This window comes from Bombus huntii, chromosome 7 (genome assembly GCF_024542735.1).
Source record: "Bombus huntii isolate Logan2020A chromosome 7, iyBomHunt1.1, whole genome shotgun sequence".
NCBI classification, from domain to species: domain Eukaryota; kingdom Metazoa; phylum Arthropoda; class Insecta; order Hymenoptera; family Apidae; genus Bombus; species Bombus huntii.
In genome coordinates, this window is record NC_066244.1 from 17,203,616 (window position 1) to 17,228,609 (window position 24,994).

Here is a 24,994-nt window from a genome sequence, read left to right on the forward strand (position 1 = left end):
TAACGTTATAAGGTATTACGACATATGGTATAACGTCATATGGTATAACGTTATAACGTATTACGTTATATGGTATAACGATATAACGTATTACGTTATATGGTATAACGTCATATGGTATAAAGTTATAACGTATTACGTTATATGGTATGACGTTATAATGTATTACGTTATATGGTATAACGTGATATGGTATAACGTTATAACGTATTACGTTATATGGTATAACGTTATGACGTATTACGTTATATGGTATAACGTTAGAACGTATTACGTAATATGGTAAAACGTTATAACGTATTACGTTATATGATATAACGTTATTACGTATTACGTTATATTGTATAACGTTATAACGTATTACGTTATATGGTATAACGTTATAACGTATTACGTTATATGCTGTAACGTTATGACGTATTACGTTATATGGTATAACGTCATATGGTATAAAGTTATAACTTATTACGTTATATGGTATACCGTAATATGGTATAGCGTTATAACGTATTACGTTATATGATATAACGTTATAACGTATTACGTTATATGGTATAACGTTATAACGTATTACGTTATATGGTATAACGTTATAACGTATTACGTTATATGGTATAACGTTATAACGTATTACGTTATATGGTGCACGTCATATAGTATAAAGTTATAACGTATTACGTTATATGGTATATCGCTATAACGTATTACGGTATATGGTATATCGTTATAACGTATTACGGTATATGGTATAACGTTATAACGTATTACGTTATATGGTATAACGTTATGACGTATTACGTTATATGGTATAACGTTAGAACGTATTACGTTATATTGTATATCGTTATAACGTATTACGTTATATGGTATAACGTCATATGGTATATAGTTATAACGTATTACGTTATATGGTATAACGTTATAACGTATTACGTTATATGGTATAACGTTATAACGTATTACGTTATATGGTATAACGTTATAACGTATTACGTTATAAGGTATAACGTTATAACGTATTACGTTATATGGTATAACGTTATAACGTATTACGTTATATGGTGTAACGTCATATGGTATAACGTTATAACGTATTACGTTATATGGTATAACGATATAACGTATTACGTTATATGCTATAACGTTATAACGTATTACGTTATATGGTATAATGTTATAACGTATTACGTTATATGGTATAACCATCATATGGTATAAAGTTATAACGTATTACGTTATATGGTATACCGTAATATGGTATAACGTTATAACGTATTACGTTATATGATATAACGTTATAACGTATTACGTTATATGGTATAACGTTATATCGTATTACGTTATATGCTATAACGCTATAACGTATTACGTTATATGCTATAACGTCAAAACGTATTACGTTATATGATATAACGTTATAACGTATTACGTTATATGGTATAACGTTATAACGTATTACGTTATAAGGTATAACGTTATAACGTATTACGTTATATGGTATAACGTCATATGATATAACGTTATAACGTATTACGTTATATTGTATATCGTTATAACGTATTACGTTATATGGTATAACGTCATATGGTATATAGTTATAACGTATTACGTTATATGGTATAACGTTATAACGTATTACGTTATATGGTATAACGTTATAACGTATTACGTTATATGGTATAACATTATAACGTATTTCGTTATATGGTATAACGTTATAACGTATTACGTTATATGGTGTAACGTCATATGGTATAAAGTTATAACGTATTACGTTATATGGTGTAACGTTATAACGTATTACGTTATATGGTATAACGTTATAACTTATTACCTTATATGGTATAACGTCATATGGTATAAAGTTATAACGTATTACGTTATATGGTATAACGTGATATGGTATAACGTTATAACGTATAACGATATATGGTATAACGTCATATGGTATAACGTTATAACGTATTACGTTATATGGTATAACGTTATATGGTATAACGTTATAAGGTATTACGACATATGGTATAACGTCATATGGTATAACGTTATAACGTATTACGTTATATGGTATAACGATATAACGTATTACGTTATATGGTATAACGTCATATGGTATAAAGTTATAACGTATTACGTTATATGGTATGACGTTATAACGTATTACGTTATATGGTGTAACGTCATATGGTATAACGTTATAACGTATTACGTTATATGGTATAACGTTATAACGTATTACGTTATATGATATAACGTTATGACGTATTACGTTATATGGTATAACGTTAGAACGTATTACGTTATATGGGATAACGTTATAACGTATTACGTTATATGGTATAACGTCATATGGTATAAAGTTATAACGTATTACGTTATATGGTATACCGTAATATTTTATAACGTTATAACGTATTACGTTATATGATATAACGTTATAACGTATTACGTTATATGGTATAACGTTATAACATATTACGTTATATGGTATAACGTTATAACGTATTACGTTATATGCTATAACGTTATAACGTATTACGTTATATGGTATAACGTCATATGGTATAAAGTTATAACGTATTACGTTATATGGTATACCGTAATATGGTATAACGTTATAACGTATTACGTTATATGGTATAACGTTATAACGTATTACGTTATATGCTATAACGCTATAACGTATTACGTTATATGCTATAACGTCATAACGTATTACGTTATATGATATAATGTTATAACGTATTACGTTATATGGTATAACGTTATAACGTATTACGTTATAAGGTATAACGTTATAACGTATTACGTTATATGGTGTAACGTCATATGATATAACGTTATAACGTATTACGTTATATGGTATAACGTTATAACGTATTACGTTATATGGTATAACGTTATAACGTATTACGTTATATGGTATAACGTTATAACGTATTACGTTATATGGTATAACGTCATATGATATAACGTTATAACGTATTACGTTATATTGTATATCGTTATAACGTATTACGTTATATGGTATAACGTCATATGGTATATAGTTATAACGTATTACGTTATATGGTATAACGTTATAACGTATTACGTTATATGGTATAACGTTATAACGTATTACGTTATATGGTATAACGTTATAACGTGTTACGTTATAAGGTATAACGTTATAACGTATTACGTTATATGGTGTAACGTCATATGGTATAAAGTTATAACGTATTACGTTATATGGTGTAACGTTATAACGTATTACGTTATATGGTATAACGTTATAACTTATTACCTTATATGGTATAACGTCATATGGTATAAAGTTATAACGTATTACGTTATATGATATAACGTGATATGGTATAACGTTATAACGTATAACGATATATGGTATAACGTCATATGGTATAACGTTATATCGTATTACGTTATATGGTATAACGTTATATGGTATAACGTTATGAGGTATTACGACATATGGTATAACGTCATATGGTATAACGTTATAACGTATTACGTTATATGGTATAACGATATAACGTATTACGTTATATGGTATAACGTCATATGGTATAAAGTTATAACGTATTACGTTATATGGTATGACGTTATAATGTATTACGTTATATGGTGTAACGTTATAACGTATTACGTTATATGGTATAACGTTATGACGTATTACGTTATATGGTATAACGTTAGAACGTATTACGTAATATGGTATAACGTTATAACGTATTACGTTATATGATATAACGTTATTACGTATTACGTTATATTGTATAACGTTATAACGTATTACGTTATATGGTATAACGTTATAACGTAATACGTTATATGCTATAACGTTATGACGTATTACGTTATATGGTATAACGTCATATGGTATAAAGTTATAACGTATTACGTTATATGGTATACCGTAATATGGTATAAAGTTATAACGTATTACGTTATATGATATAACGTTATAACGTATTACGTTATATGGTATAACGTTATAACGTATTACGTTATATGCTATAACGTTATAACGTATTACGTTATATGCTATAACGTTATAACGTATTACGTTATATGCTATAACGTTATAACGTATTACGTTATATGGTATAACGATATAACGTATTACGTTATATGGTATAACGTTATAACGTATTACGTTATATGGTATAACGTTATAACGTATTACGTTATATGGTGCACGTCACATAGTATAAAGTTATAACGTATTACGTTATAAGGTATATCGCTATAACGTATTACGGTATATGGTATAACGTTATAACGTATTACGGTATATGGTATAACGTTATAACGTATTATGTTATATGGTATAACGTTATGACGTATTACGTTATATGGTATAACGTTAGAACGTATTACGTTATATTGTATATCGTCATAACGTATTACGTTATATGGTATACCGTAATATGGTATAACGTTATAACGTATTACGTTATATGATATAACGTTATAACGTATTACGTTATATGGTATAACGTTATAACGTATTACGTTATATGGTATAACGTTATAACGTATTACGTTATATGCTATAACGTTATAACGTATTACGTTATATGGTATACCGTAATATGGTATAACGTTATAACGTATTACGTTATATGATATAACGTTATAACGTATTACGTTATATGGTATAACGTTAGAACGTATTACGTTATATTGTATATCGTCATAACGTATTACGTTATATGGTATACCGTAATATGGTATAACGTTATAACGTATTACGTTATATGATATAACGTTATAACGTATTACGTTATATGGTATAACGTTATAACGTATTACGTTATATGGTATAACGTTATAACGTATTACGTTATATGCTATAACGTTATAGCGTATTACGTTATATGGTATAACGTTATAACGTATTACGTTATATGGTGTAACGTCATATAGGATAAAGTTATAACGTATTACGTTATATGGTATATCGCTATAACGTATTACGGTATATGGTATAACGTTATGACGTATTAAGTTATATGGTATAACGTTAGAACGTATTACGTTATATGGTATAAGGTTATAACGTATTACGTTATACGGTATAACGTCATATGGTATAAAGTTATAACGTATTACGTTATATGGTATAACGTAATATGGTATAACGTTATAACGTATTACGTTATATGATATAACGTTATAACGTATTACGTTATATGGTATAACGTTATAACGTATTACGTTATATGGTATAACGTTATAACGTATTACGTTATATGGTATAACGTTATAACGTATTACGTTATATGGTATAACGTTATAACGTATTACGTTATATGGTATAACGTTATAACGTATTACGTTATATGGTATAACGTTATAACGTATTACGTTATATGGTATAACGTTATAACGTATTACGTTATATGGTATAACGTTATAACGTATTACGTTATATGGTATAACGTTATAACGTATTACGTTATATGGTATAACGTTATAACGTATTACATTATATGGTATAACGTTATAACGTATTACGTTATATGGTGTAACGTCATATAGTATAAAGTTATAACGTATTACGTTATATGGTATATCGCTATAACGTATTACGGTATATGGTATAACGTTATGACGTATTAAGTTATATGGTATAACGTTAGAACGTATTACGTTATATGGTATAAGGTTATAACGTATTACGTTATACGGTATAACGTCATATGGTATAAAGTTATAACGTATTACGTTATATGGTATACCGTAATATGGTATAACGTTATAACGTATTACGTTATATGATATAACTTTATAACGTATTACGTTATATGGTATAACGTTATAACGTATTACGTTATATGGTATAACGTTATAACGTATTACGTTATATGCTATAACGTTATAACGTATTACGTTATATGGTATAACGTTATAACCTATTACGTTATATGGTATAACGTTATAACGTATAACGTTATATGGTATAACGTTATAACGTATTACGTTATATGGTATAACGTTATAACGTATTACGTTATATGGTATACCGTAATATGGTATAACGTTATAACGTATTACGTTATATGATATAACGTTATAACGTATTACGCTATATGGTATAACGTTATAACGTATTACGTTATATGCTATAACGTTATGACGTATTACGTTATATGGTATAACGTCATATGGTATAACGTTATAACGTATTACGTTATATGGTATAACGTTATAACGTATTACGTTATATGCTATAACGTTATAACGTATTACGTTATATGGTATAACGTTATAACCTATTACGTTATATGGTGTAACGTCATATGGTATAAAGTTATAACGTATTACGTTATATGGTGTAACGTTATAACGTATTACGTTATATGATATAACGTTATGACGTATTACGTTATATGGTATAACGTTAGAACGTATTACGTTATATGGGAAATCGTTATAACGTATTACGTTATATGGTATAACGTCATATGGTATAAAGTTATAACGTATTACGTTATATGGTATACCGTAATATTTTATAACGTTATAACGTATTACGTTATATAGTATAACGTCATATGGTATATAGTTATAACGTATTACGTTATATGGTATAACGTTATATGGTATAACGTTGTAAGGTATTGCGACATATGGTATAACGTCATATGGTATAACGTTATAACGTATTACGTTATATGGTATAACGATATAACGTATTACGTTATATGGTATAACGTCATATGGTATAAAGTTATAACGTATTACGTTATAAGGTATAACGTTATAACGTATTACGTTATATGGTGTAACGTCATATGATATAACGTTATAACGTATTACGTTATATTTTATAACGTTATAACGTATTACGTTATATGGTATAACGTTATAACGTATTACGTTATATCGTATAACGTCATATGATATAACGTTATAACGTATTACGTTATATTGTATATCGTTATAACGTATTACGTTATATGGTATAACGTCATATGGTATATAGTTATAACGTATTACGTTATATGGTATAACGTTATAACGTATTACGTTATATGGTATACCGTAATATGGTATAACGTTATAACGTATTACGTTATATGGGATAACGTTATAACGTATTACGTTATATGGTATAACGTCATATGGTATAAAGTTATAACGTATTACGTTATATGGTATACCGTAATATTTTATAACGTTATAACGTATTACGTTATATAGTATAACGTCATATGGTATATAGTTATAACGTATTACGTTATATGGTATAACGTTATAACGTATTACGTTATATGGTATAACGTTATAACGTATTACGTTATATGGTATAACGTTATAACGTATTACGTTATATGGTGTAACGTCATATGGTATAAAGTTATAACGTATTACGTTATATGGTGTAACGTTATAACGTATTACGTTATATGGTATAACGTTATAACTTATTACCTTATATGGTATAACGTCATATGGTATAAAGTTATAACGTATTACGTTATATGGTATAACGTGATATGGTATAACGTTATAACGTATAACGATATATGGTATAACGTCATATGGTATAACGTTATAACGTATTACGTTATATGGTATAACGTTATATGGTATAACGTTATAAGGTATTACGACATATGGTATAACGTCATATGGTATAACGTTATAACGTATTACGTTATATGGTATAACGATATAACGTATTACGTTATATGGTATAACGTCATATGGTATAAAGTTATAACGTATTACGTTATATGGTATGACGTTATAATGTATTACGTTATATGGTATAACGTGATATGGTATAACGTTATAACGTATTACGTTATATGGTATAACGTTATGACGTATTACGTTATATGGTATAACGTTAGAACGTATTACGTAATATGGTAAAACGTTATAACGTATTACGTTATATGATATAACGTTATTACGTATTACGTTATATTGTATAACGTTATAACGTATTACGTTATATGGTATAACGTTATAACGTATTACGTTATATGCTGTAACGTTATGACGTATTACGTTATATGGTATAACGTCATATGGTATAAAGTTATAACTTATTACGTTATATGGTATACCGTAATATGGTATAGCGTTATAACGTATTACGTTATATGATATAACGTTATAACGTATTACGTTATATGGTATAACGTTATAACGTATTACGTTATATGGTATAACGTTATAACGTATTACGTTATATGGTATAACGTTATAACGTATTACGTTATATGGTGCACGTCATATAGTATAAAGTTATAACGTATTACGTTATATGGTATATCGCTATAACGTATTACGGTATATGGTATATCGTTATAACGTATTACGGTATATGGTATAACGTTATAACGTATTACGTTATATGGTATAACGTTATGACGTATTACGTTATATGGTATAACGTTAGAACGTATTACGTTATATTGTATATCGTTATAACGTATTACGTTATATGGTATAACGTCATATGGTATATAGTTATAACGTATTACGTTATATGGTATAACGTTATAACGTATTACGTTATATGGTATAACGTTATAACGTATTACGTTATATGGTATAACGTTATAACGTATTACGTTATAAGGTATAACGTTATAACGTATTACGTTATATGGTATAACGTTATAACGTATTACGTTATATGATATAACGTTATAACGTATTACGTTATATGGTATAACGTTATAACGTATTACGTTATATGCTATAACGCTATAACGTATTACGTTATATGCTATAACGTCAAAACGTATTACGTTATATGATATAACGTTATAACGTATTACGTTATATGGTATAACGTTATAACGTATTACGTTATAAGGTATAACGTTATAACGTATTACGTTATATGGTATAACGTCATATGATATAACGTTATAACATATTACGTTATATGGTATAACGTTATAACGTATTACGTTATATGGTATAACGTTATAACGTATTACGTTATATGGTATAACGTCATATGATATAACGTTATAACGTATTACGTTATATTGTATATCGTTATAACGTATTACGTTATATGGTATAACGTCATATGGTATATAGTTATAACGTATTACGTTATATGGTATAACGTTATAACGTATTACGTTATATGGTATAACGTTATAACGTATTACGTTATATGGTATAACATTATAACGTATTTCGTTATATGGTATAACGTTATAACGTATTACGTTATATGGTGTAACGTCATATGGTATAAAGTTATAACGTATTACGTTATATGGTGTAACGTTATAACGTATTACGTTATATGGTATAACGTTATAACTTATTACCTTATATGGTATAACGTCATATGGTATAAAGTTATAACGTATTACGTTATATGGTATAACGTGATATGGTATAACGTTATAACGTATAACGATATATGGTATAACGTCATATGGTATAACGTTATAACGTATTACGTTATATGGTATAACGTTATATGGTATAACGTTATAAGGTATTACGACATATGGTATAACGTCATATGGTATAACGTTATAACGTATTACGTTATATGGTATAACGATATAACGTATTACGTTATATGGTATAACGTCATATGGTATAAAGTTATAACGTATTACGTTATATGGTATGACGTTATAACGTATTACGTTATATGGTGTAACGTCATATGGTATAACGTTATAACGTATTACGTTATATGGTATAACGTTATAACGTATTACGTTATATGATATAACGTTATGACGTATTACGTTATATGGTATAACGTTAGAACGTATTACGTTATATGGGATAACGTTATAACGTATTACGTTATATGGTATAACGTCATATGGTATAAAGTTATAACGTATTACGTTATATGGTATACCGTAATATTTTATAACGTTATAACGTATTACGTTATATGATATAACGTTATAACGTATTACGTTATATGGTATAACGTTATAACATATTACGTTATATGGTATAACGTTATAACGTATTACGTTATATGCTATAACGTTATAACGTATTACGTTATATGGTATAACGTCATATGGTATAAAGTTATAACGTATTACGTTATATGGTATACCGTAATATGGTATAACGTTATAACGTATTACGTTATATGGTATAACGTTATAACGTATTACGTTATATGCTATAACGCTATAACGTATTACGTTATATGCTATAACGTCATAACGTATTACGTTATATGATATAATGTTATAACGTATTACGTTATATGGTATAACGTTATAACGTATTACGTTATAAGGTATAACGTTATAACGTATTACGTTATATGGTGTAACGTCATATGATATAACGTTATAACGTATTACGTTATATGGTATAACGTTATAACGTATTACGTTATATGGTATAACGTTATAACGTATTACGTTATATGGTATAACGTTATAACGTATTACGTTATATGGTATAACGTCATATGATATAACGTTATAACGTATTACGTTATATTGTATATCGTTATAACGTATTACGTTATATGGTATAACGTCATATGGTATATAGTTATAACGTATTACGTTATATGGTATAACGTTATAACGTATTACGTTATATGGTATAACGTTATAACGTATTACGTTATATGGTATAACGTTATAACGTGTTACGTTATAAGGTATAACGTTATAACGTATTACGTTATATGGTGTAACGTCATATGGTATAAAGTTATAACGTATTACGTTATATGGTGTAACGTTATAACGTATTACGTTATATGGTATAACGTTATAACTTATTACCTTATATGGTATAACGTCATATGGTATAAAGTTATAACGTATTACGTTATATGATATAACGTGATATGGTATAACGTTATAACGTATAACGATATATGGTATAACGTCATATGGTATAACGTTATATCGTATTACGTTATATGGTATAACGTTATATGGTATAACGTTATGAGGTATTACGACATATGGTATAACGTCATATGGTATAACGTTATAACGTATTACGTTATATGGTATAACGATATAACGTATTACGTTATATGGTATAACGTCATATGGTATAAAGTTATAACGTATTACGTTATATGGTATGACGTTATAATGTATTACGTTATATGGTGTAACGTTATAACGTATTACGTTATATGGTATAACGTTATGACGTATTACGTTATATGGTATAACGTTAGAACGTATTACGTAATATGGTATAACGTTATAACGTATTACGTTATATGATATAACGTTATTACGTATTACGTTATATTGTATAACGTTATAACGTATTACGTTATATGGTATAACGTTATAACGTATTACGTTATATGCTATAACGTTATGACGTATTACGTTATATGGTATAACGTCATATGGTATAAAGTTATAACGTATTACGTTATATGGTATACCGTAATATGGTATAAAGTTATAACGTATTACGTTATATGATATAACGTTATAACGTATTACGTTATATGGTATAACGTTATAACGTATTACGTTATATGCTATAACGTTATAACGTATTACGTTATATGCTATAACGTTATAACGTATTACGTTATATGCTATAACGTTATAACGTATTACGTTATATGGTATAACGATATAACGTATTACGTTATATGGTATAACGTTATAACGTATTACGTTATATGGTATAACGTTATAACGTATTACGTTATATGGTGCACGTCACATAGTATAAAGTTATAACGTATTACGTTATAAGGTATATCGCTATAACGTATTACGGTATATGGTATAACGTAATAACGTATTACGGTATATGGTATAACGTTATAACGTATTACGTTATATGGTATAACGTTATGACGTATTACGTTATATGGTATAACGTTAGAACGTATTACGTTATATTGTATATCGTCATAACGTATTACGTTATATGGTATACCGTAATATGGTATAACGTTATAACGTATTACGTTATATGATATAACGTTATAACGTATTACGTTATATGGTATAACGTTATAACGTATTACGTTATATGGTATAACGTTATAACGTATTACGTTATATGCTATAACGTTATAACGTATTACGTTATATGCTATAACGTTATAACGTATTACGTTATATGGTATAACGATATAACGTATTACGTTATATGGTATAACGTTATAACGTATTACGTTATATGGTATAACGTTATAACGTATTACGTTATATGGTATAACGTTATAACGTATTACTTTATATGGTGCACGTCATATAGTATAAAGTTATAACGTATTACGTTATATGGTATATCGCTATAACGTATTACGGTATATGGTATAACGTTATAACGTATTACGGTATATGGTATAACGTTATAACGTATTACGTTATATGGTATAACGTCATATGGTATATAGTTGTAACGTATTACGTTATATGGTATAACGTTATAACGTATTACGTTATATGGTATAACGTTATAACGTATTACGTTATATGGTATAACGTTATAACGTATTACGTTATAAGGTATAACGTTATAACGTATTACGTTATATTTTATAACGTTATAACGTATTACGTTATATGGTGTAACGTCATATGGTATAACGTTATAACGTATTACGTTATATGGTATAACGATATAACGTATTACGTTATATGGTATAACGTTATAACGTATTACGTTATATGATATAACGTTATTACGTATTACGTTATATGGTATAACGTTATAACGTATTACGTTATATGGTATAACGTTATAACGTATTACGTTATATGCTATAACGTTATGACGTATTACGTTATATGGTACAACCATCATATGGTATAAAGTTATAACGTATTACGTTATAACGTATTACGTTATATGATATAACGTTATTACGTATTACGTTATATGGTATAACGTTATAACGTATTACGTTATATGGTATAACGTTATAACGTATTACGTTATATGCTATAACGTTATGACGTATTACGTTATATTTTATAACGTCATATGGTATAAAGTTATAACGTATTACGTTATATGGTATACCGTAATATGGTATAACGTTATAACGTATTACGTTATATGATATAACGTTATAACGTATTACGTTATATGGTATAACGTTATAGCGTATTACGTTATATGGTATAACGTTAAAACGTATTACGTTATATGCTATAACGTTATGACGTATTACGTTATATTTTATAACGTCATATGGTATAAAGTTATAACGTATTACGTTATATGGTATACCGTAATATGGTATAACGTTATAACGTATTACGTTATATGATATAACGTTATAACGTATTACGTTATATGGTATAACGTTATAGCGTATTACGTTATATGGTATAACGTTAAAACGTATTACGTTATATGGTATAACGATATAACGTATTACGTTATATGCTATAACGCTATAACGTATTACGTTATATGCTATAACGTTATAACGTATTACGTTATATGGTATAACGTTATAACGTATTACGTTATATGATATAACGTTATTACGTATTACGTTATATGGTATAACGTTATACCGTATTACGTTATATGGTATAACGTTATAACGAATTACGTTATATGGTGTAACGTCATATGGTATAAAGTTATAACGTATTACGTTATATGGTGTAACGTTATAACGTATTACGTTATATGGTATAACGTTATAACTTATTACCTTATATGGTATAACGTCATATGGTATAAAGTTATAACGTATTACGTTATATGGTATAACGTTATAACGTATTACGTTATATGGTATAACGTCATATGATATAACGTTATAACGTATTACGTTATATGGTATACCGTAATATGGTATAACGTTATAACGGATTACGTTATATGGTATAACGTTATGACGTATTACGTTATATGGTATAACGTTAGAACGTATTACGTTATATGGGATAACGTTATAACGTATTACGTTATATGGTATAACGTCATATGGTATAAAGTTATAACGTATTACGTTATATGGTATACCGTAATATGGTATAACGTTATAACGTATTACGTTATATGGTATAACGTCATATGGTATAAAGTTATAACGTATTACGTTATATGGTATACCGTAATATGGTATAACGTTATAACGTATTACGTTATATGCTATAACGCTATAACGTATTACGTTATATGCTATAACGTTATAACGTATTACGTTATATGGTATAACGTTATAACGTATTACGTTATATGGTATAGCGTCATATGATATAACGTTATAACTTATTACGTTATATGATATACCGTAATATGGTATAACGTTATAACGTATTACGTTATATGGTATAACGTCATATGGTATAAAGTTATAACGTATTACGTTATATGGTATACCGTAATATGGTATAACGTTATAACGTATTACGTTATATGCTATAACGCTATAACGTATTACGTTATATGCTATAACGTTATAACGTATTACGTTATATGGTATAACGTTATAACGTATTACGTTATATGGTATAGCGTCATATGATATAACGTTATAACTTATTACGTTATATGATATACCGTAATATGGTATAACGTTATAACGTATTACGTTATATGATATAACGTTATTACGTATTACGTTATATGGTATAACGTTATAACGTATTACGTTATATGGTATAACGTTATAACGTATTACGTTATATGGTATAGCGTCATATGATATAACGTTATAACTTATTACGTTATATGATATACCGTAATATGGTATAACGTTAGAACGTATTACGTTATATGGTATAAGGTTATAACGTATTACGTTATATGGTATAACGTCATATGGTATAAAGTTATAACGTATTACGTTATATGGTATACCGTAATATGGTATAACGTTATAACGTATTACGTTATATGATATAACGTTATTACGTATTACGTTATATGGTATAACGTTATAACGTATTACGTTATATGGTATAACGTTATAACGTATTACGTTATATGCTATAACGTTATGACGTATTACGTTATATTTTATAACGTCATATGGTATAAAGTTATAACGTATTACGTTATATGGTATACCGTAATATGGTATAACGTTATAACGTATTACGTTATATGATATAACGTTATAACGTATTACGTTATATGGTATAACGTTATAGCGTATTACGTTATATGGTATAACGTTAAAACGTATTACCTTATATGCTATAACGTTATAACGTATTACGTTATATGGTATAACGTCATATGGTATAACGTTATAACGTATTACGTTATATGGTATAAAGTTATAACGTATTACGTTATATGGTATACCGTAATATGGTATAACGTTATAACGTATTACGTTATATGATATAACGTTATTACGTATTACGTTATATGGTATAACGTTATAACGTATTACGTTATATGGTATAACGTTATAACGTATTACGTTATATGCTATAACGTTATGACGTATTACGTTATATTTTATAACGTCATATGGTATAAAGTTATAACGTATTACGTTATATGGTATACCGTAATATGGTATAACGTTATAACGTATTACGTTATATGATATAACGTTATAACGTATTACGTTATATGGTATAACGTTATAGCGTATTACGTTATATGGTATAACGTTAAAACGTATTACGTTATATGGTATAACGATATAACGTATTACGTTATATGCTATAACGCTATAACGTATTACGTTATATGCTATAACGTTATAACGTATTACGTTATATGGTATAACGTTATAACGTATTACGTTATATGATATAACGTTATTACGTATTACGTTATATGGTATATCGTTATACCGTATTACGTTATATGGTATAACGTTATAACGAATTACGTTATATGGTGTAACGTCATATGGTATAAAGTTATAACGTATTACGTTATATGGTGTAACGTTATAACGTATTACGTTATATGGTATAACGTTATAACTTATTACCTTATATGGTATAACGTCATATGGTATAAAGTTATAACGTATTACGTTATATGGTATAACGTTATAACGTATTACGTTATATGGTATAACGTCATATGATATAACGTTATAACGTATTACGTTATATGGTATACCGTAATATGGTATAACGTTATAACGGATTACGTTATATGGTATAACGTTATGACGTATTACGTTATATGGTATAACGTTAGAACGTATTACGTTATATGGGATAACGTTATAACGTATTACGTTATATGGTATAACGTCATATGGTATAAAGTTATAACGTATTACGTTATATGGTATACCGTAATATGGTATAACGTTATAACGTATTACGTTATATGGTATAACGTCATATGGTATAAAGTTATAACGTATTACGTTATATGGTATACCGTAATATGGTATAACGTTATAACGTATTACGTTATATGCTATAACGCTATAACGTATTACGTTATATGCTATAACGTTATAACGTATTACGTTATATGGTATAACGTTATAACGTATTACGTTATATGGTATAGCGTCATATGATATAACGTTATAACTTATTACGTTATATGATATACCGTAATATGGTATAACGTTATAACGTATTACGTTATATGGTATAACGTTATGACGTATTACGTTATATGGTACAACGTTAGAACGTATTACGTTATATGGGATAACGTTATAACGTATTACGTTATATGGTATAACGTCATATGGAATAAAGTTATAACGTATTACGTTATATGGTATACCGTAATATGGTATAACGTTATAACGTATTACGTTATATGATATAACGTTATAACGTATTACGTTATATGGTATAACGTTATAACGTATTACGTTATATGGTATAACGTTATAACGTATTACGTTATATGCTATAACGTTATAACGTATTACGTTATATGGTATAACGTCATATGGTATAAAGTTATAACGTATTACGTTATATGGTATACCGTAATATGGTATAACGTTATAACGTATTACGTTATATGGTATAACGTTATATGCTATAACGCTATAACGTATTACGTTATATGCTATAACGTTATAACGTATTACGTTATATGGTATAACGTTATAACGTATTACGTTATATGGTATAACGTTATAACGTATTACTTTATATGGTATAGCGTTATAACGTATTACGTTATATGGTGTAACGTCATATGATATAACGTTATAACGTATTACGTTATATGGTATAACGTTATAACGTATTACGTTATATGGTATAACGTTATAACGTATTACGTTATATGGTATAACGTCATATGATATAACGTTATAACGTATTACGTTATATTGTATATCGTTATAACGTATTACGTTATATGGTATACCGTAATATGGTATAACGTTATAACGTATTACGTTATATGGTATACCGTAATATGGTATAACGTTGTAACGTATTACGTTATATGGTATAACGTTATAACGTATTACGTTATATGGTATAACGTTATAACGTATTACGTTATATGGTATAACGTCATATGATATAACGTTATAACGTATTACGTTATATTGTATATCGTTATAACGTATTACGTTATATGGTATACCGTAATATGGTATAACGTTATAACGTATTACGTTATGTGGTATACCGTAATATGGTATAACGTTGTAACGTATTACGTTATATGGTATAACGTTATAACGTATTACGTTATATGGTATAACGTCATATGGTATATAGTTATAACGTAATACGTTATATGGTATAACGATATAACGTATTACGTTATATGGTATATCGTTAGAACGTATTACGTTATATGGTATAACGTTATAACGTATTACGTTATATGGTATACCGTAATATGGTATAACGTTATAACGTATTACGTTATATGGTATACCGTAATATGGTATAACGTTGTAACGTATTACGTTATATGGTATAACGTTATAACGTATTACGTTATATGGTATAACGTCATATGGTATAAAGTTATAACGCGTTACGTTATATGGTATAACGTTATATCGTATTACGTTATATGGTATAACGTTATAACGTATTACGTTTTATGCTATAACGGCATGACGTATTACGTTATATGGTATAACCATCATATGGTATAAAGTTATAACGTATTACGTTATATGATATAACGTTATTACGTATTACGTTATATGGTATAACGTTATAACGTATTACGTTATATGGTGTAACGTCATATGGTATAACGTTATAACGTATTACGTTATATGGTATAACGAAGTAACGTATTACGTTATATGCTATAACGCTATAACGTATTACGTTATATGTTATAACGTTATAACGTATTACGTTATATGGTATACCGTAATATGGTATAACGTTATAACGTATTACGTTATATGATATAACGTTATAACGTATTACGTTATATGGTATAACGTTATAACGTATTACGTTATATGGTATAACGTTATAACGTATTACGTTATATGCTATAACGTCATAACGTATTACGTTATATGCTATAACGCTATAAAGTATTACGTTATATGCTATAACGTTATAACGTATTACGTTATATGGTATAACGTTATAACGTATTACGTTATATGATATAACGTTATTACGTATTACGTTATATGGTATAACGTTATACCGTATTACGTTATATGGTATAACGTTATAACGAATTACGTTATATGATATAACGTTATAACGTATTACGTTATATGGTATAAAGTTATAACGTATTACGTTATATGGTGTAACGTTATAACGTATTACGTTATATGGTATAACGTTATAACTTATTACCTTATATGGTATAACGTCATATGGTATAAAGTTATAACGTATTACGTTATATGGTATAACGTTATAACGTATTACGTTATATGGTATAACGTCATATGATATAACGTTATAACGTATTACGTTATATGGTATACCGTAATATGGTATAACGTTATAACGTATTACGTTATATGGTATAACGTTATGACGTATTACGTTATATGGTATAACGTTAGAACGTATTACGTTATATGGGATAACGTTATAACGTATTACGTTATATGGTATAACGTCATATGGTATAAAGTTATAACGTATTACGTTATATGGTATACCGTAATATGGTATAACGTTATAACGTATTACGTTATATGGTATAACGTCATATGGTATAAAGTTATAACGTATTACGTTATATGGTATACCGTAATATGGTATAACGTTATACCGTATTACGTTATATGGTATAACGTTATAACGTATTACGTTATATGCTATAACGCTATAACGTATTACGTTATATGCTATAACGTTATAACGTATTACGTTATATGGTATAACGTTATAACGTAAACGTTATATGGTATAACGTTATAACGTATTACGTTATATGCTATAACGTTATAACGTATTACGTTATATGCTATAACGTTATAACGTATTACGTTATATGGTATAACGATATAACGTATTACGTTATATGGTATAACGTTATAACGTATTACGTTATATGGTATAACGTTATAACGTATTACGTTATATGGTATAACGTTATAACGTATTACTTTATATGGTGCACGTCATATAGTATAAAGTTATAACGTATTACGTTATATGGTATATCGCTATAACGTATTACGGTATATGGTATAACGTTATAACGTATTACGGTATATGGTATAACGTTATAACGTATTACGTTATATGGTATAACGTCATATGGTATATAGTTATAACGTATTACGTTATATGGTATAACGTTATAACGTATTACGTTATATGGTATAACGTTATAACGTATTACGTTATATGGTATAACGTTATAACGTATTACGTTATAAGGTATAACGTTATAACGTATTACGTTATATGGTATAACGTTATAACGTATTACGTTATATGGTATAACGTTATAACGTATTACGTTATATGCTATAACGTTATAACGTATTACGTTATATGCTATAACGTTATAACGTATTACGTTATATGGTATAACGATATAACGTATTACGTTATATGGTATAACGTTATAACGTATTACGTTATATGGTATAACGTTATAACGTATTACGTTATATGGTATAACGTTATAACGTATTACGTTATATGGTATAACGTTATACCGTATTACGTTATATGGTATAACGTTATAACGAATTACGTTATATGGTGTAACGTCATATGGTATAAAGTTATAACGTATTACGTTATATGGTGTAACGTTATAACGTATTACGTTATATGGTATAACGTTATAACTTATTACCTTATATGGTATAACGTCATATGGTATAAAGTTATAACGTATTACGTTATATGGTATAACGTTATAACGTATTACGTTATATGGTATACCGTAATATGGTATAACGTTATAACGGATTACGTTATATGGTATAACGTTATGACGTATTACGTTATATGGTATAACGTTAGAACGTATTACGTTATATGGGATAACGTTATAACGTATTACGTTATATGGTATAACGTCATATGGTATAAAGTTATAACGTATTACGTTATATGGTATACCGTAATATGGTATAACGTTATAACGTATTACGTTATATGGTATAACGTCATATGGTATAAAGTTATAACGTATTACGTTATATGGTATACCGTAATATGGTATAACGTTATAACGTATTACGTTATATGGTATAACGTCATATGGTATAAAGTTATAACGTATTACGTTATATGGTGTAACGTTATAACGTATTACGTTATATGGTATAACGTTATAACTTATTACCTTATATGGTATAACGTCATATGGTATAAAGTTATAACGTATTACGTTATATGGTATAACGTTATAACGTATTACGTTATATGGTATACCGTAATATGGTATAACGTTGTAACGTATTACGTTATATGGTATAACGTTATAACGTATTACGTTATATGGTATAACGTCATATGGTATAAAGTTATAACGCGTTACGTTATATGGTATAACGTTATTACGTATTACGTTATATGGTATAACGTTATAACGTATTACGTTATATGGTGTAACGTCATATGGTATAACGTTATAACGTATTACGTTATATGGTATAACGATTTAACGTATTACGTTATATGCTATAACGCTATAACGTATTACGTTATATGTTATAACGTTATAACGTATTACGTTATATGGTATAACGTTATAACGTATTACGTTATATGGTATAACGTTATAACGTATTACGTTATATGGTATAACGTTATAACGTATTACGTTATATGGTATAACGTTATAACGTATTACGTTATATGGTATAACGTTATAACGTATTACGTTATATGCTATAACGGTATGACGTATTACGTTATATGGTATAACCATCATATGGTATAAAGTTATAACGTATTACGTTATATGGTATACCGTAATATGGTATAACGTTATAACGTATTACGTTATATGATATAACGTTATAACGTATTACGTTATATGGTATAACGTTATAACGTATTACGTTATATGGTATAACGTTATAACGTATTACGTTATATGCTATAACGTTATAACGTCTTACGTTATATGCTATAACGCTATAACGTATTACGTTATATGCTATAACGTTATAACGTATTACGATATATGGTATAACGTTATAACGTATTACGTTATATGATATAACGTTATTACGTATTACGTTATATGGTATAACGTTATACCGTATTACGTTATATGGTATAACGTTATAACGAATTACGTTATATGGTGTAACGTCATATGGTATAAAGTTATAACGTATTACGTTATATGGTGTAACGTTATAACGTATTACGTTATATGGTATAACGTTATAACTTATTACCTTATATGGTATAACGTCATATGGTATAAAGTTATAACGTATTACGTTATATGGTATAACGTTATAACGTATTACGTTATATGGTATAACGTCATATGATATAACGTTATAACGTATTACGTTATATGGTATACCGTAATATGGTATAACGTTATAACGTATTACGTTATATGGTATAACGTTATGACGTATTACGTTATATGGTATAACGTTAGAACGTATTACGTTATATGGGATAACGTTATAACGTATTACGTTATATGGTATAACGTCATATGGTATAAAGTTATAACGTATTACGTTATATGGTATACCGTAATATGGTATAACGTTATAACGTATTACGTTATATGGTATAACGTCATATGGTATAAAGTTATAACGTATTACGTTATATGGTATACCGTAATATGGTATAACGTTATAACGTATTACGTTATATGGTATAACGTTATAACGTATTACGTTATATGCTATAACGCTATAACGTATTACGTTATATGCTATAACGTTATAACGTATTACGTTATATGGTATAACGTTATAACGTATTACGTTATATGGTATAACGTTATAACGTATTACGTTATATGCTATAACGTTATAACGTATTACGTTATATGCTATAACGTTATAACGTATTACGTTATATGGTATAACGATATAACGTATTACGTTATATGGTATAACGTTATAACGTATTACGTTATATGGTATAACGTTATAACGTATTACTTTATATGGTGCACGTCATATAGTATAAAGTTATAACGTATTACGTTATATGGTATATCGCTATAACGTATTACGGTATATGGTATAACGTTATAACGTATTACGGTATATGGTATAACGTTATAACGTATTACGTTATATGGTATAACGTCATATGGTATATAGTTATAACGTATTACGTTATATGGTATAACGTTATAACGTATTACGTTATAAGGTATAACGTTATAACGTATTACGTTATATGGTATAACGTTATAACGTATTACGTTATATGGTGTAACGTCATATGGTATAACGTTATAACGTATTACGTTATATGGTATAGCGTAATATGGTATAACGTTATAACGTATTACGTTATATGGTATAACGTTATAACGTATTACTTTATATGGTGCACGTCATATAGTATAAAGTTATAACGTATTACGTTATATGGTATATCGCTATAACGTATTACGGTATATGGTATAACGTTATAACGTATTACGTTATATGGTGTAACGTCATATGGTATAACGTTATAACGTATTACGTTATATGGTATACCGTAATATGGTATAACGTTATAACGTATTACGTTATATGGTATACCGTAATATGGTATAACGTTGTAACGTATTACGTTATATGGTATAACGTTATAACGTATTACGTTATATGGTATAACGTCATATGGTATAAAGTTATAACGCGTTACGTTATATGGTATAACGTTATTACGTATTACGTTATATGGTATAACGTTATAACGTATTACGTTATATGGTGTAACGTCATATGGTATAACGTTATAACGTATTACGTTATATGGTATAACGATATAACGTATTACGTTATATGCTATAACGCTATAACGTATTACGTTATATGCTATAACGCTATAACGTATTACGTTATATGGTATAACGTTATAACGTATTACGTTATATGGTATAACGTTATAACGTATTACGTTATATGGTATAACGTTATAACGTATTACGTTATATGGTATAACGTTATAACGTATTACGTTATATGGTATAACGTTATAACGTATTACGTTATATGCTATAACGGTATGACGTATTACGTTATATGGTATAACCATCATATGGTATAAAGTTATAACGTATTACGTTATATGGTATACCGTAATATGGTATAACGTTATAACGTATTACGTTATATGATATAACGTTATAACGTATTACGTTATATGGTATAACGTTATAACGTATTACGTTATATGGTATAACGTTATAACGTATTACGTTATATGCTATAACGTTATAACGTATTACGTTATATGCTATAACGCTATAACGTATTACGTTATATGCTATAACGTTATAACGTATTACGTTATATGGTATAACGTTATAACGTATTACGTTATATGATATAACGTTATTACGTATTACGTTATATGGTATAACGTTATACCGTATTACGTTATATGGTATAACGTTATAACGAATTACGTTATATGGTGTAACGTCATATGGTATAAAGTTATAACGTATTACGTTATATGGTGTAACGTTATAACGTATTACGTTATATGGTATAACGTTATAACTTATTACCTTATATGGTATAACGTCATATGGTATAAAGTTATAACGTATTACGTTATATGGTATAACGTTATAACGTATTACGTTATATGGTATAACGTCATATGATATAACGTTATAACGTATTACGTTATATGGTATACCGTAATATGGTATAACGTTATAACGTATTACGTTATATGGTATAACGTTATGACGTATTACGTTATATGTTATAACGCTAGAACGTATTACGTTATATGGGATAACGTTATAACGTATTACGTTATATGGTATAACGTCATATGGTATAAAGTTATAACGTATTACGTTATATGGTATACCGTAATATGGTATAACGTTATAACGTATTACGTTATATGGTATAACGTCATATGGTATAAAGTTATAACGTATTACGTTATATGGTATACCGTAATATGGTATAACGTTATAACGTATTACGTTATATGGTATAACGTTATAACGTATTACGTTATATGCTATAACGCTATAACGTATTACGTTATATGCTATAACGTTATAACGTATTACGTTATATGGTATAACGTTATAACGTATTACGTTATATGGTATAACGTTATAACGTATTACGTTATATGCTATAACGTTATAACGTATTACGTTATATGCTATAACGTTATAACGTATTACGTTATATGGTATAACGATATAACGTATTACGTTATATGGTATAACGTTATAACGTATTACGTTATATGGTATAACGTTATAACGTATTACTTTATATGGTGCACGTCATATAGTATAAAGTTATAACGTATTACGTTATATGGTATATCGCTATAACGTATTACGGTATATGGTATAACGTTATAACGTATTACGGTATATGGTATAACGTTATAACGTATTACGTTATATGGTATAACGTCATATGGTATATAGTTATAACGTATTACGTTATATGGTATAACGTTATAACGTATTACGTTATATGGTATAACGTTAT